Consider the following 18,998-nt stretch of genomic DNA (forward strand, 5'->3'; position numbering starts at 1 on the left):
GCAATGGCAAGAGCTTTCTTGTGATATTCTTTAGCCTTCTGATATTTACTGAGGCTAGTATAGACATTTCCAAGTCTCACATTAGTCTGTGCTTCTTTTCTTTTGTGACCAATTGTTTTCACGATGGTGCGTGCGCATTTAAAGAGTTGCTTTGCCTCTACAAACCGGCTTTGTGCTTTATATTTGTCTCCCAGTTCTATGTTTAGTCTCCAAGCATGGTTAAATGTGTCAAGAAGTTTGGTGGCATGTCTTTCTGCATCCGTGTAACCAGAGATGGCATAGTACGCATTGAATAGTACATCGGAGATATCAAGGTGACTACCAGACTCAAGGTTTTGAAGAAGAATTACACATTCATTACATAACTCAGTCGCTTGTAGGCCTCGATCAGTGTTCAGAAGAAATATGACGACATTTAAACCTATCTGGACTGATTTTAGGATTTCTGCAGCGTCACTCATAACGTCTTTCTCCTGTTTGTTGTCATAAGAGAGAATCAACAGACAAAGAAACGTAAATGGAAATAGCTGGTGTAATAACGTTTTACTCGCACGGTTATTGAGAAGAAATCATCAAAATAGAAAAAAGACCTAGGATGGAAGGATAATTGTTTTCCAAGTTGCTCATTAGATTCATAAAATAACATACGGGATCTTCTTAGTTTCGATCATCTCAGAAGTGATGAACATGTAGTTTCTGACATAGTTTGATGTTACTCTTGTTTGCAGATTTAATGAATGTAACCGAAGAGTATGCAATTTCTGGTTATCTTGCGAGCATTTTGTCGCCTGTTGTTGAGAATACTGATTACACTGTCAAAAATCCTGCGAATTTGCAGATTTCATAAGAGATAAAACTCTTAACGCTTGTGAAGAATTAGTATCTTTCGACGTTGTTTCGCTCTTCACTAAAATCCCAATTGATCTTGCCGTTAAGGTTGCGGAGGAGAGACTCAGAGAAGATGCTTCCCTGGGACAAAGAACTTCTTTGCCTGTGGAGGATATTATCCATCTGCTGTCTTTTTGCCTCAAAACCACGCAATTTACATATAACGGCACCTACTATCAACAAGTTTTTGGTACAGCGATGGGTTCGCCCGTCTCTGCTGTCATTGCTAACATGGTAATGGAAAGCGTGGAACAAAGGGCCTTAGCCACTTCACCGGTTAAACTCTTTTTCTGGAAACGATATATCGATAATGTTATTTCTGCGGTATCCGGAAATGAAGCAGAGCGCCTCTTGTCGCATTTGAATTCAGTAGAGCCGTCCATCCAATTCACCCTTGAGCGTAAAAAGGATAGAAATTTGCCCTTTCTTGATTTAGATGTGTCCAGAGGGGTTCAAGGGAAATTAGAGACAAGTGTCTATCGTAAACCTACCCACACCGACAAATACCTCGCAGTCGATGCTCACCCCCCTATTTGCCATAAAAGTCTGTAGCCAAAACTTTACTCAAGAGGGCTGACTGTCTACCATCTTCACTCGATTCGAAGCCTGAGGAGAGGAAATATGTTTCTAATGTCTTAAAGGCGAATGGCTATACAAAAAATTTCCTACGTAACTGCAAAAAACCAGTTACAACTAATAGCACTCCTGATGAAAGGGAACCCATCAAGAGAATTTTGAATAGCCACAACGTTAAAGTTGCTCAAAAACCTTTAGACTTTGGGGCATATTTTCGCAAAACCTAAGGATCCTGTCACGAAAGCAAAACGAACCGACGCCATTTATTCTATTCCTTGCAACGACTGTGACAACGAATACATCGGACAGACCAAACGTCAGTTTGGTACACGTTTAAAAGAGCATCAAAAAGCGATTTCTTTTGCAAAAAAGAAAATTCAGCTTTATCGGAACACACGTACCTAACTAAAAATACAATTGGGAGGGATAAGTCTAAAATTATCACCACCAATCGGCGTTACCATCAGCGCCTTCATTTGAAAGCTTGGCATATAAACTCCGCCCACGCTCCTTTCAATCGTGATGATGGCGGCTTACTTCCTGACGCCTATTTACACCTCGTCAGAAAAAAGGCAGCTATTTAGTGATCGTATAAAAGGACCTCTTGTTGCAGCGTTTAGATCACCCCTGAGGAAGGCACTAGACAGGACTGTCGAAACGTTGGGTCCATGAATTGTAACTTCTTCGGTTACATTCATTAAATCTGTAAACCAGAGTAGCATCAAACCATGTCTAACTGCAAAACTGTATCCTGGTCGGGATAGATTTGAATTTGATCAGGTACACGTGACCAAGAATCAATCAATCACAGTGCTCGTTTTGTTTAGGGAAAGTCTAGGTATATTGGAGGGCGTTATCTTTATAAGTAGCAAGTTTCCATCCAAAACATGTTAACGCATAACGTTTATGAAAAAAATTTTTAGCCGCTCACCTTTGAAAACAAAAAGATCTCGGGATGGTTAGGAGACCAAAATCACGAAACTGATTTAAACTTTCTCTGCAAAGTAATGAAGAATGCAAGGGGCTACTGTAAGATTGAATAGGAAAATTATCTGATAAAAGTAATTATTATAAACCTAATAAGGATGGAACTTACATTACAGCTTGCTCATAAGATATCTCAATAAATAGAGATCGTTTTCAGTCACGTGATCTCATTTTAATTGGCCGCCATATTGGTGCCCATCACCTGCCTGTAAACATATGACCAGAAGTTGTGTTTATGATAAAAAAAAAAATGGTTTTATACGCGATATTTAGCTGTGGGACCCGAAGTGGTCGTGATAAAGGAATTAATATGGCAAGAATACCTTCAATCATTACTATTCGACGAGAAGAAGTAAGGAAACTTTTTACGGCCGGGTCTGTAGTAAAACATTTTATCTCCGGATAAGCGGCTAAACTGTGGGATCGTTACGATCCAGATTTGTTTCCGACCCAAAATCTGGGTCATCAGAAATGTGGTTCTGTCGAAAAGCTTCAAGCCGATCTTGAAGTTGCCGCCAAGCGAGATGAGAGAGCCGCAGAGGTCGTGCGCTGAAACGTGCTGCAGGAGAACGTGAAGGGCAGCTCTGGGAAGAAATCGAGCCCAAAATAGCAGAGCAAATGAGTCGATTCCACCGGCGGTAAGCAATCAGGCTCGAAGTGTTTCCCACCTATCAAAACAGGATTGATTCCGATAGTCGAGATCTTCTTTAGATACGCTCTCTGACTGTTATATCCAGTTTTTTAACGTAATCAAACAGTGGAATTTGGACGACATGGTCTGGATCAGACGAAAGAATAGCAATTTTTTCGGTAGACGCCATTTCATTTTTTCGAATTTCGGAACTATAAATTTGGACCGTGTTTGCATATAGTAATGACTGAAACGCGAGACGTAGATGTGCACCAACATGACGGAAATTAATTCTGTGACGTCGCGTGAAAACAATCTATTGGAGCTCACATATCATTGATAATAGTTAATACTGCAGCTTTTTTACCCTTTTCGGTGGCTAATTTACGTTTTCAACCCAGTTGTTAACACTAAATTACCTGCTATACTCTCCCACCGACGCAGCACCACAGTTTCTTTAGAAACTTACCCCCCTAAAACAGAACTACGTCGCTTTCTAACTTCCCCGTAATTCAAATAAAAACCACGACATCTTCATGTTCTTTTTTTAAAAGATTTCAGATTTAAAAATCTGATTTTCCCGATCATACATCGTGTCTCTACTTTTTCACTTAAAGAATATGACACCAAAGAATTGTTTAACGTGCAATTTCTCCTTACAGTATCAATATATTCTTCAGTCAAGAGTTTTGGAGAATAAAGAAACTTATCAGCTGGACGGTGTCAAATTGACGCAACACTTTTCTCTAAAAATATTTACTGAGATATTTGTTACATTCGCAAAGGAGACTTGCAAAGTCCGTTCAGGAACCTGAAAATCAATCGCTCACCATCCTCTCCACAAATTAAGTACACAGGGTTGAATTATCAAACAGACTAGATTTCCCCGCCTCGAATTAATTTGAAATTTAGCAATACTGCGCAATTTGTGTATACTCTGCGTTTTAACTGACACGTTAAAAAAAAACGTTAAAGCTACTTATGAAGACCAAGGAAACAATATCAAAAGAGCCGGTCCAAACGGAGATTTTATTTAAGTCAAGATTAAAGCAAAAAATCTTTGCCAAAATCTAAGATTATTTGGAGGTTAAATCCTGTGGCTTTGAATGTCCAGTGCAAAACATTTCAGTTTTGTAAAGCGGGAAAGATTGTTTATAAATTATTTTTTTTACTACTAACCTTTCACACACGAAGCTTGTTGTGTTTGATATTCTAGTCGTATGATTGATGAAAGAAAAAGCAAGAAACCGAAATAAGACTTCCCCTGCAAAACAAAGATAAATGTAAATAGCTATTGTAAGAAAGACGTGAAAGCTTCTGTAAAATAGAAGTAAAATGGGTGAATAAAAAATTGATGAATCGAAGAGGGAAAAACGGTTACCAAGTATAAAGATTGAGATCGATTTGTACAGAACACAAAAAAAGCCCGTTCAGGAACCTAAAAATCAATCGCTCATCACTTCTTCTCCATAAATTAAGCGCACAAGATTAAATTATCAAACAGACTAGAAGTATCTCCCCGCCTTGAATTCATTTGAAATTTAGCAATATTGTGTGATTTGTGTATACTCTGCGTTACAACTGACACTGAAAACGTTAAGCTACTTAGGACGGCCAAGGAATCAACAGTGGACGAGCCGGGGCCAAAGGAAAGATTTTATGAGAGGAAGAATTACTGCTCATGTGATAAACATTTTCATAAAAACAGTTTCAATTTCGGATGGCCTTATTTCACTCATTTTTTTACATTGGGAACACTAACAACGGCTACCATCTTCCTGGATCTTAAGAGCCGCTCTCGCTAAGAGCGGTCCTCTCGACTTCCCGTCGGAAAAAAAAATTTTCTTTTTTTTTTTGCTTATGAAAAGGGTTTAGGACACATGTTTCAAAAATAGTTTAGCTGTTCTCCAACTCTCTTTTTTTGCGTCGCCACAAGCCAAAAATGATCTTTGGCCAGACTGCCCCTGTGGACAGCCATCGAAAGTGTAAATTTGAAAGATTTTGTCCAGCCCACAGTGACTGCAACAATGTAGCTCACGGAATTCTTTCTTGCTGCAAGTTGCAAGATGTATTCAGTTAGTTCACACACAAAATATGGAAACTTCAGCTGAAACATTTTTCATACCAGCGTGATCAGAGGGGACCCTTCTCTTCGACCTTAATTTGCACATAAAAAATTCACTACTTTGTACGAAAGAATTCTCAAAATGCAGGCGTCAATCGGGCTGAAAGCATGTCATTGCATAGTTTATACACCAATAAGGTCACGGATTGCCTCAAACCCGCGGGTATATCTCTGGCTTCCATCCACCAACATCTTAAAAACAACGCAAATCCATTATTGCTCAATTGCGCTCGTGTCAAAGATAATTTGCATGATTCTGAAAATTGACCAAGATCTCCTTTTGACCGTTCAAACTTCGATCTTTTATCTTCTACGTTGAGGATTTTACGTTTTCATAGCAACTGAATTGAGAATAAATGCCGAGTTGTCCTAAAACGTTGTGCAAACGTGACCGGTTGTAACGCTTGCGCGCTTGCGTGACTTCGAAAGTAAACAAAAGTGACCGAAGGCGCCTTCTCGATAATTTACGTTGAAATATCAGTTCCTGAACTACGCACAGTGTGGAGAAGATCAGAATTAAAGAATAAAATCTGGCACTCTTGTCATAACAGAAATATGGCGTTGCTTAAAAAGGACACAAAAACAAGTTAAAATAGGCTACAGTGTTTATATTTACAAACAACACGCATACGCTCTGAAACAATTCTTGCAGTTTCTCCCGAGATTTGGTTCACGGAACCCGATGAACTAGCCCTCCTTTCTGCAAATTTGTTTCCGTCATCGATGATGTTACGCTCTTATGGACCACAACGGTTTTGAGCGACAAACTCGACATTTCCCTGCGACCATCAAAATTAAGGGAGTTACTACATCACGGGCGACGAGTGGGGATAGAAAAAACGACCCAAATACGAGTGGTCAGCGGTGAAACAACTTTAATACTTCATATACAGACAGATCATTTGTAGTATCAGGAAACAATCGTGTTGTAAAGCCGAAGTGTAAACAGTTTACTTCGCTAAATAAAATGTTAAGCAATTCAAAAGTGTTGATTGTACATAAATCTTTTACTGCTTTAATAAACAATGAAGGCATCGGTGGCATCCGAAAGGTACCAAGAAGAATTAAATGTACGTTTTGTAGTTGCAGAAAACAATCGTGTTGTAAAGCCGAAATGTTACCAAGTTACACTTCGCTACTTAAAAAGTTAAGCAATTTTCCTCAAGCTTTAACTGGAACAATACTTTTAATGCTCTATTAACCAACGGAGGCATCGGGAAAGGCATTGGTGACACCGGGAAAGGCATCAAGAAGAATGATATTAACGTTATGTAATTTATTGTGTGACGAAAAAAACGTATCTTGACTTGTTCAAAGCATTAATCACAGTTGGCTTCCTTTTCACTTGAATTTTGTATCCACAGCCTAAGATGAGAAATTTAAAATTTCTATCAGCTGAAGTTCTTTTACTGCATATTATATCTATCCAATCGCCCCCAATTCACGTGGAAAAAAGGCAAGTAGGAAAAGGCTTATACTATTTTGCGAAACGAAACGAAACGAAACGAAACGAAACGAAATCGGGTCAGATGAAATAAAACAAAAGGAATAATGCAGATATATTTTCTAATAAGGTAAAGATAACTTTCACAAGGATTTTGGAGTAATCGTTCATTAACAAAAAGGATTTTTATTCATTTCGCAAAATAGTAATTTTAGGAGAGTTACTATTTTGCGAAATGGACTATTTTCACCCGGCGGTGACAACGTGACCTCTTTCATGTCGCGAAAATACATTTAAACATTACAAATTAGTATATCAACGAATATTTTGGCCTCCTCTTATTTCTTAAACCGTATTAAAATATATTTCGCAAAATAGTAATTTTAGGAGAGTTACTATTTTGCGAAATGGACCATTTTCACCCCTGCGGTGACAACGTGACCTCTTTCATGTCACGAGAATACATCTAAACATTGCAAATTAGTACATCACCGAACATCTTGGCCTCCTCTTATTTCTTAAATCGTATTGAATTATATTTCGCAAAATAGTAATTTTAGGAGAGTTACTATTTTGCGAAATGGACTATTTTCACCCTGCGGTGACAACGTGACCTCTTTCATGTCACGAAAATACATTTAAACATTACAAATTAGTATATCACCGAACATTTTGGCCTCCTCTCATTTCTTAAACCGTATTAAAATATATTTCGCAAAATAGTAATTTTAGGAGAGTTACTATTTTGCGAAATGGACTATTTTCACCTCTGCGGTGACAACGTGACCTCTTTCATGTCACAAAAATACATTTAAACATTACAAATTAGTATATCACCGAACATCTTGGCCTCCTCTTATTTCTTAAACCGTTTCAAAATTTATTTCGCAAAATAGTAATTTTAGGAGAGTTACTATTTTGCGAAATGGACAATTTTTACCCCTCAATAACTTTCTTTTCGGGTCACAAAAATACGCTTAAACATTTCATTATAGTACATTCTCGAAGGGTTCGGTCACCTCCTCTTTCTCTATCCAGATATAATTAATTTCTCAAAGTAGTAATGTCAGAAAAATTACTGTTTTGCGGAATAGCTAGGCTATTTTCACTCAGCGAACGATGTTGTTATTCTCGTGTCATACAATAGGTTTTCGGTAAGTTTCAATTTAAAGCACTATCAAATCTCAAAAGGTCTAAGCTATCTTCACCTATATAAACGTCTTCTAAGTTTATTTCGCGAGGCAGTAATTTTGGAAGAATTACTGTTTAGCTAAATGGACCATAAATGATTTAAATGCCGCCTGAGAAAACTGACTCGTGACAGATTGGGTTTACAGGTCTCACCTTTCCTTGTACGTAAGTGTTTTAATTAGCTGTGGTCTGTACTTCTTCACTGCCAAGCAACAAGGCGGTGTTTTCCTTTCCTCAGCTTCAAATGATTAAGGAAGAGCCAATTAATAACTCCATCTCAATTAACATGCAACAAGAGGTTTGGGCTAACAGGTTCATTTAATCAAAATCGACAACTGTGTAGTACCGTATTGCGTGACGCCGAAACCAAGTCAAGAGAGCCCCGCTGAAGACCCAAACCGAGGTTGTGTCCAATTAATGATATGGGACGGAGCGGAAAGTAAGAGGTAAAAGCTGTTTTTACTAGCGACGGAGCTATTCTAGGGGGAAGTTGGCATGTTCTCCTGAGAGATTTGAAAGACTCCATTTCGTGCGTTTTGAAGGGTGTGCACTGTTTCGGTGCAAAACCAACATGACAGTTTTCCAGTGGCGGCTAAACATGTTTAGACTCTCCGTCTCGTATAGAGAACAGAAGCATATTCATGCCGAAATAGTCGTCCAGCAGCTTTATAATCGCAAGTAATACAGTTACTTTGCTTCAAAATTTTTAATAAAAATAATATACATGGAAAAGTTACGCGCTTCTGATTACACCCCCGTCGCACACCTTTTCCTTACGAGCAAGAGATCGTGTTTCGCATTTGCGCAAGTTCCATGTGCTGCAAGAAGTTTGCTTTCTGCTCGCTTTGTGTGCTGCTAAATCAGGCAAGATTATGGCTCTCCTAAAATTACTATTTTGCGAAATATATTTTAATACGGTTTAAGAAATGAGAGGAGGCCAAAATGTTCGGTGATATACTAATTTGCAATGTTTAAATGTATTCTCGTGACATGAAAGATGTCACGTTGTCACCGCAGGGGTGAAAATGGTCCATTTCGCAAAATAGTAACTCACCTAAAATTACTATTTTGCGAAATACATTTTAATACGGTTTAAGAAATAAGAGGAGGCCAAAATCTTCGGTGATATACTAATTTGTAATGTTTAAATGTATTTTTGTGACATGGAAGAGGTCACGTTGTCACCGCAGGGTGAAAAATTCCATTTCGCAAAATAGTAACGCTCCTAAAATTACTATTTTGCGAAATGAATAAAAATCCTTCTTGTTAATGAACGATTACTCCAAATTCCTTGTGAAAGCGTTCTTTACCTTGTTAGAAAATATATCTGCATTATTCCTTTAGTTTTGTTCTATCTTACCTGATTTCGTTTCGTTTCGTTTCGTTTCGTTTCGTTTCGTTTCGCAAAATAGTATAAGCCGTAGGAAAACACTGAGCTTCGAGAAACAGCCATGTTAAGGCTAATGTATTTACCATTCCTTAAATATTTACAATCAAGACCACTCGTTTAGGAGACCTTTTCTCAAGATCCGCACGTGCAAATAATGCTGTTTTCCGTTCGAAATTTTTTTTCTTCCTATTAAATTGAACAACTGACTTAGCGTTTAAGCCGAGAAAAAAATCACAAAGTTTGAATTCTGGGATGTTGTCCACTGTTGGCTCCATCAAGTTACGATTCTGCACCATTGACGCTCGTGAAAATCTATCTTAACGTCATGCACGTCACGCAGCTAGCTACAAACCATATATAAAATTATTCTTGGTGCCTTTCCAAATGCCACTGACTCCCTCTCCGAAGCCTCCATTGTTTATTAAAGCAGTAAAAGATATGAGTTCAATCAACACTTTTGAAAAATTGCTTAAACTGTGAAGTAAACTGTTAACATTTCGGCTTAACAACACGATTGTCTCTGGAACAACAAATTATATGTCTCTATATGAAGTATAAAAGCTGTTTCACCGCTGACCGCTCATATTTGGGTCGTTTTTTCTATCCCCTCTCGTCGCCCGTGATGTAGTAACTCCCCAAAATTAATTGGACAAACCCAGCTTGATGTATTGCGTGACGTGATTGTGCAAACTTTTCTCTTTGTTCATACAACCTGTTTCGCGGGTTCTACAAGTTGGAACCAAAATTAGTTCATGTAACGAATTAGAATCGAAAGTAATTAAAATGGACTTAACAATTTTGCATTTTAATGAGAATTTTATCTTTTAAAATGTTTTCTTGATTCATGGAAAGCAAAAATTGGAGTGGCTTTGGGTATTTCAGCCCTGATTCGGAAAAAATAAAATAGTTATTAGTATGTTCTAAACATCAGAACACTTGAGAGGACACCGGAAATGTAGTAAAAGTATTTTTTTAGCATCCAGAGCAAAAAGAAGAATGTGAGACAGTGAAAGAAGACTGAGTTTTCAACGCCATTTGTCGTAAAAAGCAACCACCAGCTTGTTATTGAACTCACTAAAAATTTCCCTTAAAGGCATGAACTTTCTATTGTCGCGAAACTCGAAGATTTGAAAACTTTGAAACGACGTACGATGAATCCTGGAAACTGAAATTGAGTCCAGTGGCAAACTATTCCAGCTGGTCTCATGAGCAGATCAAGCGCTGACGAAATTTGACAGTTTTGAAATTTTAAGCGGATGCAAAAATCGAGACAAAAATTCGTCATGACACAATTTGTCCTTTGATTTTGTCAAGAAAATTCTGGTTTTGTCTGCTAGCGCAGATAGCCCAGATAGGCACTTATGAATCAATTTTTAGTTAAATAACAGCCTTCACTCTCGAGAAATTGCAAATATATTAGCCATGTGATCCGATTACAACTTTAATTCCGCAAACTTCGAAAACATCTCCAGTCAGTCTGACTCTCTTTCACTGCCTCACATTTTCCCTTTTGCGGTAGCTGTTAACAAGTACTTTCACTGCATGTCCAATGTTTCCTTAAGTGTTCGGATGTTTAGAACATACCAATAACTGCTATATTTTTTCCATATCGTGGTCAAAATGACCGGAACGAAACAAAATTAACTTATACTCGAGGATTTCCCTGGATAGTCGGTAGTACTTCAAATGACTCGATACGTCGTCCCGGTGTCACAACGGATTTGGACACCCGGCGGATTTGGACCCCCCTTCACGGTCCAAATCCGCTAGCGGATATGGACCCCCCTTCGCAGATTTGGACTTCCCCTACCAAACTTTCCTTTTAGGCATCCTTTGTATCATATTTGGTAACTAATTCTATTTGCAAGCTTTTTGTCGGTGTTCTTTTCAATCACAACACAACATTCCTCAATAAAGATAAAACAAAAAACAAAAAACAGCCATTTCGTTCCAAATTTACCGCATTTATTATAGCAGGTCGTACAGTATATGCAAGAATTAGATGTGAAGAAACTACTGCATTCGAACTATTGAAATTGTTACAATAAATCTTTGCTTCTTCTGATGCGAATCAACATTGATACGAAACGTCATAACAATAGTGGAGACTATTGCGTCCAGTCACAAAAATAACTCAGTCTGGTTTTCTAAAATAATAACATTAAACAGTTTCTGAACAAGAACGAAGAAACTACTCCTACTACAAGTCGTTCATAAAGCCTATGATAAGTAAAAATGTTTCTATTCTGAACTATTGGAACTCTCAGCTTATTTTCAGATGCAAGTCAACATTAATGTCAACGTCTTAACAAAAGTGGAGAACATTGCATCGCCAAAGCCACTCCAATCTTTGCTTTCCATGAATCAAGTAAAACTTTTTAAAAGTTAAAATTCTCATTAAAATGTAAAATTCTTAAGTCCATTTTAATTACTTTCCATTCTAATTCGTTACATTAACTAATTTTGGTTTCAATTTGTAGAAGCCGCGAAACAGGCCCTAAGGCAAGGGGAAAAATTTGCACAATCACGTCACGCAATTGATTTTGATGATCGCAGGGAAATATCGCGTTTGTCGCATCAAAACCGTGATGGTCCATCATTAATGATGGACTCAAATCTGCGGAAAGGAGGGTTAGTTCATCGTGTTCCGTGAACCAAATCTCGGGAAAAACTGCAAGAATTGTTTCAGAGTGTATGCGTGTTGTTTTGTAAATATATACACTGTAACCTATTTTAACTTGTTTTTGTGTCCTTTTAAGCAACGCGATATTATCGCCGGAAGACGCCTTCCAATCACCTTTGTTTACTTTGGAAGTCACGCAAGCGCGCAAGCGTTACGACCGATCACGTTTGCACAACGTTTTAGGACAACTCGGCATCTATTCTCTATTCGGTTGCTATGAAAACCTAAAATCCTCAACTTAGAAGATAAACGAACGAAGTTTGAACAGTCAAAAGGAGATCTTGGTCAATTTTTTGAGAATCATGCAAATGATCTTTGACACGAGCGCACTTGACCAAACACATGGATTTGCGTTGTTTTTAAGATGTTGGTGGATGGAAGCTAGAGATGTACCCGCAAGTTTGAGGCAATCTGTGACCTTATTGGTGTATAAAATATGCACTGATATGCTTTTTCAGCCCGATTGACGCCTGAATTTTGAGAATTCTTTCGTACAAAGTAGTGAATTTTTTATATGCAAATTAAGGTCGAAGAGAAGGGTCCCCTCTGATCACGCTGGTATGAAAAATATTTCAGCCGAAGTTTCCATATTTTGTATGTGAACTAACTGAATACATCTTGCAACTTGTAGCAAGAAAGAATTCCGTGAGCTACATTGTTGCAGTTGCTGCGCACTGAACAAAATCTTTCAAATTTACATTTTCGATGGCTGTCCACAGGGGTGGTCTGGCCAAAAATTATTTTTGGCTTGTGGCGACGCAAAAAAAGAGAATTGGAGAATACCTAAACCATTTTTGAAACATGTGTCCTAAACCCTCTTTATGGGCAAAAAATTAGAGAAAATTTTTTCCCGACGGGATCGGAAGTCGAGAGGACCGCTCTCAGCGAGAGCAGCACTTGAAACTTGTTTTGTCCAAGATAACTGACCCCGCGCGAAAAATGTACATGATATCAACATTTATAAACTTCTCATGACGTTTATGGGCACAAATTAAGCATGTTTATTTGATTAAATTCACACAAACGGTTTGATTGTTAACCAATTGATGGATAGGTATGAATGAAACGAATTTGACTCAACACGGCAGAAGTACCGATGTTAATGCGTCAGATGTTCTTTATCTAAGGGATAAGAAGAAAATTTTGAAAAAAAGAGGGATTTTATTAGGAAGGACGTCCTTCTAAGGCAATTCATGTCGTGCAAGAATATTAATCAATATAATAATAGTCTGTGTAAGAGCAGCTCTGATCATAAAAGCGCTGGAATATGAATTTAAATGAAAATATGATTTTTTAAAACATTTTTAAAACATTTTTTTAGACATGATTTCAGATTTAAAACTCTGATTTTTCCGATCATACATCGCGTCTCTGCTTTTACTCTTTCACTCTGAGAATATGACACCAAAGAATTGTTTAACGTGCAATTTCTCCCTACAGTATCAATATATTCTTCAGCCAACAGCTTTGGAGAATAAAGAAACTTATCAGCTGGACGGCGTCAAATTGACGCAACACTTTATTCACTAAAAATATTTCCTGAGATATTTTTACATTTGCAAAAGGAGACTTAGTAAGATCATGGAAGTTTAAGGCCTAAAATTGAGTTCATAATTTTATTTTGCAGACTTTGATAAGTTAAAGTCAAGTTTTAAGCAACAAATCTTCGCCAGAATCTAAGATTATTTCGAGGTTATATCCCCTTGCTTTGAATGTCCAGTGAAAAATATTTTAGTTTTGAAAAACGGGAAAGATTGTTTCTAAATTTTTTTTTTACTACTAACCTTTTTTACGCGAGAAGCTTTTCTTGTTGGATATTCTAGTCGTATGACTGATGAAACCTAAAAGCAAGAATTCAAAATAAGATTTCTCTGCAAAACAAAGGTAAATGCAAATAGCTATTGTAAGAAAAACGTGAGACCTTCTGTAAAATAGAAGTAAAATGGGTGAAAAACGGTTACCAAGTATAAAGATTGAGCTTGATTTGTACAGAACAAAACAAAAAAAAAAACCGTTTCAATCGCCTATCATCTCCATAAATTGGGCGCACAAGGTTAAATTATCAAACAGGCTAGAATTATCTCCCCGCCTTGAATTCATTTGAAATTTAGCAATACTGTGCGATTTGTATATAATCTGCATTACAACTGACACTGAAAACGTTAAGCTACTTAGGACGGCCAAGGAAACAACAGTAGACGAGCCGGGGCCAAACGAAGATTTTATGAGAGGAAGAATTTCTGCTCGTGTGATAAACATTTTCATGAAAACAGTTTCAATTTCGAATGGCCTTATTTCACCCGTTGTTTACATTGGGAACACTAAAAACGGCTACCATCTTTCTGGATCTTAAAACTTGTTTTGCCGAAGAAAACTGACCCCGCGCGAGAAATGCAATGTGTACATGATATTAACATTTATAAACTTCCCACGACGTATATGGGCAAAAATGAAGCATGTCTATTTGATTAAATTCACACAAGCGGTTTGATTGTTAACTAACTGATGGAAAGGTATGAATGAAACGAATTTGACTCAACACGGCAGAAGTACCGATGTTGATGTGTCAGATGTTCTTTATCTAAAGGATAAGAAGAAAAGTTTTAAAAAAGAGGGAATTTATTAAGAACGACGTCCTTCTATGGCAATTCATGTCGTGTAAGAGTATTAATCAATATAATAATGGTCTGCGTAAGAGCAGCTCTGATTATAAAAGCGCTGGAATATGAATTTAAATGAAATTATGATATTTTAAAACATCTTCAAAACATTTTTTTAAACATGATTTCAGATTTAAAAATCTGATTTTCCCGATCATACATCTCGTCTCTGCTTTTACTCTTTTACTCCCAGACTATGACACCAAAGAATTTTTTAACGTACAATTTCTCCCCACGGTATCAATATATTCTTCAGCCAACAGTTTTGGAGAATAAAGAAACTTATCAGCTGGACGGCGTCAAATTGACGCAACACTTCATTCTCTAAAAATATTTCCAGAGATATTTTTACATTTGCAATGGAGACCGTTAGTAAGGCCAAAAAATTGAGTTCATCATTTTATCTTGCAGAGTATGATCAGTTAAAGTCAATTTTTTAAGCAACAAATCTTTGCCAGAATCTAAGATTATTTGGAGGTTATATCCTCTGGCTTTGAATGTCCAGTGCAAAACTTTTTAGATTTGTAAAACGGGAAAGATTGTTTCTAATTTTTTTTTTTTACTACTAACCTTTTTTACGCGAGAAGCTTGTCTTGTTTGATATTCTAGTCGTATGACCGATGAAACCAAAAGCAAGAATTCAAAATAAGACTTTCTCTGCAAAACAAAGATAAATGCAAATAAGTATTGTAAGAAAGGCGTGAGACCTTCCGTAAAATAGAAGTAAAATGGGTGAAAAACGGTTACCAAGTATAAAGATTGAGCTTGATTTGTACAGAACAACAAAAAAAAACCGTTTCAATCGCTCATCATCTCCATAAATTAGGCGCACAAGGTTAAATTATCAAACAGACTAGAATTATCTCCCCGACTTGGATTCATTTGAAATTTAGCAATACTGTGCGATTTGTATATAATCTGCGTTACAACTGACACTGAAAACGTTAAGCTACTTAGGACGGCCAAGGAAACAACAGTAGACGAGCCGGGGCCAAACGAAGATTTTATGAGAAGAATAATTTCTGCTCGTGTGATAAACATTTTCATGAAAACAGTTTCAATTTCGAATGGCCTTATTTCACCCGTTGTTTACATTGGGAACACTAAAAACGGCTACCATCTTTCTGGATCTTAAAACTTGTTTTGCCGAAGAAAACTGACCCCGCGCGAAAAATGCAAGTGTACATGGTATTAACATTTATAAACTTCCCATCACGTTTATGGGCACAAATTAAGCATGTCTATTTGATTAAATTCACACAAGCGGTTTGATTGTTAACCAACTGATGGATAGGTATGAATGAAACGAATTTGACTCAACACGGCAGAAGTACCGATGTTGATGCATCAGATGTTCTTTATCCAATGGATAAGAAGAACATTTCGAAAAAAGAGGGAACTTATTAAGAACGACGTCCTTCTACGGCAATTCATGTTGTGTAAGAATATTAATCAATATAGCAATGGTCAGTGTAAGAGCAGCTCCGATTATAAAGGCGCTGGAATATGAATTGGAAAATTGATGAGAGGTAGCATTAACACATCAGTACATTACCAATTAAATATCGTACTTACCTCGACTCTCACTCTGAACGCTTTATTGCTTTGTAAGGTGAAACAGCCAAATTTAGAATTAGAATCAGCAGCATGTGTCTATTATAAGGTTATAAACATGTGGTGAATCTCAGCCCACCCCTGAGGGGCCGATATTAAGTATGCATTGTAAGACAAATCGGGGAGAGGTTTGCGGGAAATCTTGCACTAATTATTAGTACAAGAGCCCAGACAGACCTCTTGCTGGCTTGTGTTTCTAAAGACCTCGTACGTTCGCGCGGGCGAAGAAGCGATCGTGACCAAATGCCGATAATGAGGTCTCGCAGCTTTTGTTCGCCCTCGTCACGCAACGGGAGGAGGGAAAGCACGTTGCGTGACGAGGCTAAACAATGTATCCGAAGGAGACAACAGTGAGCGTTGCACTAATTCAATTTATTTTTGCTAACAATTATTCAGACAACAAAGAAAATGGACCGCAAAAGGCAGGTTACAAACCTATTCTCTAAATCTTTGCCCGATTTGACGTTTCTCACCTAGCAACCATGAAAAAAAACCTTTAGTGTAAGAGTCACGTTCCGTACATCTCGATAGTTTTACTTATGCGTAGATCAATTCGAGGCTTCAGCATTCCCCCACCCCCACCCCCCGCGCATTTGAACTTTGGAAGATTGGTTCGTTCATGTTCCCGACTTTCTGGGCCAAAATTGCGTTCAAATGCTCCACTCAAGCAAACGTTTTATTGAAGGTTTTTATTTGTTTGTGGTCAAGGAATGTTGTAGAATCAAGCAAAGTCACTTATTAATTTCCGGTGCTGCTGTAGGGTGATTCGCTCTAATGCATCAAACTGCATTTACTTTTCACTTTGGTTGAATTAGAAATTTTAGCAACATGGAGGGCATCTTCGATGGCATGTGAGGTTTTGACATCTCAACTGAAATTAAAAATGATCATAATAATGATGATGTAATGATAATGTACATTTTACTTGTTAATATAACGGATTTTTTTGCTGCGAGCTTGACAGTCGATACTGTGGCGCTTTGAGTAATCGCATTACTGAGTGTTTCAAATTGTTCTAGCGAAGTGCACAGTTACCTTCATCCTTTGGGTGAGATAAAAAGAATTTCACCTAATATAAAGCGTCATTTCTTTCTCGGGGGTATGGGATAGTCCAACAGCGCATGTATCAATATTACTCTCCCTCTGATAAAAAAAGAACGCTTGATCACAGTCGAATAGATCTAAGCAATATAACATTTTGGTCTTGAGCACTGCGATCCTGTGAGAAGTCTGCAAAGGGCTTGGCACTGATGAGGAGCCCAGATTCCCGGCAAATCTCTCCCTGACTCGTGTCAAATCTTCCCGCGGGCGGGAAAACACGCTTCCCTCGACGCTTTTAATGAGGGCATACTCACAGTCATATTTGTCTTCACCCGGCGTTACTTTGTTTCTTATAAATCTTGCCCTCTTCTTTTTCTGCTTCTTGCTGAAGTTGTTTTTTCTTCTTTGGTGAAGTTATCGCCAAGTTGATCCTCTCCACATGTGCTTGGGCTTGACAGGTTTTTGTTTGTATAACTACGAAATATAATAATGAAGTACTGAGCGATAGGCTTCTCTCCGAGGGTAATGTTAATTTTGAACTTGTTCTCACGTTATGGTCTCGAAATATTTTAAAATTAGCCATAAATACAAGAAAAAAAAGTAGTAAATCTCTCAAACAGGACGGATCATTATTTTTCTTCCCGTTACAGTTTAGTTCAATTAATGCAGTGCAGAAAGTTATAGAGATCTCGCTTCTATCCGTCTCTGATCGATGATTTGGTTTTATCAACTGAGTTGATAATGTTACCAGGCCACTGTAAAGAGAATCTAAAGCTGACTTTTTGAGCGTTAGGCCTTAGCTTCGCTTTGACAGCCAATTTACTTCATCAACTCCCTCGGGTGATAACACAAAATTATCTGAAAAAAATCCCTACCGACATAGCACCATAGTTTCTCAGCTTGTCCTCTTCAGAAACTTCAAAATCATTTATTCGTCTCGGGTCGGAGGTCCAAGCGCTTTCGTTTAGCTCGCCAGTTTATCCGATCTTGCATGTGCGTCAGAGGGTAAATTAGAAAGGAATTGGTGTCTTCGCACAGCCCTGTTATCATCCACATCTGGATAATGGCTACATTTAAAAATAGCCAGGGTTATTTCTACCAAAGCACCTAATGTTTTGTTGACAAGAGAGAATGTAAGGCGATTTATGCCGTTGCTGTTTTGGTTGAGCAGTAATTCATAGCCTTAATTAACTGACAACCCGATTCATGGCGGCTGTCGTTTTGCTCTAATCTTCTATCTATAAACGGCCAAACAAACGAGGACATTTATGAGTCGATATTGAGTGGACAATGCGGAAATATGTTAAACCTTCCCTGAAAAAATACTGATTTAAACCCGACGATCGAGTCAAAATATTTTTTAGTGGACTAGGCATTGTTCCATTCTACCTGAACCTTGTCCTCTTGAAGCTTGGAAAGCACGTGGAGCGTGTCATTCTTGAAGCTTGATCGCTAGAGGAAAAATATCAGTCTTGAAGAAGACAGTCGGGCCTCCACCAAGTACCATGCTTATAGCGAAAGGCACCAAGGACTCTCTGCCTGTCCTTTTCAGTCTCCTCGATATGTTTTCTCTTAGACGCTTTACGGCAAATTTACTTCCCTTCTTTTCTCTTAGGCCGCTGTAACTCTGACTGACTGCTCGACTCTGGTCGACTTTTCCTTGCTCTGATTAACCGACTACGAACTCTAGATTCGCGATAAATCTCTGACGAGGGCTAACGCTCGAAACGTCAGCTTTGAAACTCTTTATGGTGGGCAATTTACATTA

The sequence above is a fragment of the Pocillopora verrucosa genome, chromosome 12, assembly GCF_036669915.1.
Source record: "Pocillopora verrucosa isolate sample1 chromosome 12, ASM3666991v2, whole genome shotgun sequence".
NCBI lineage: Eukaryota > Metazoa > Cnidaria > Anthozoa > Scleractinia > Pocilloporidae > Pocillopora > Pocillopora verrucosa.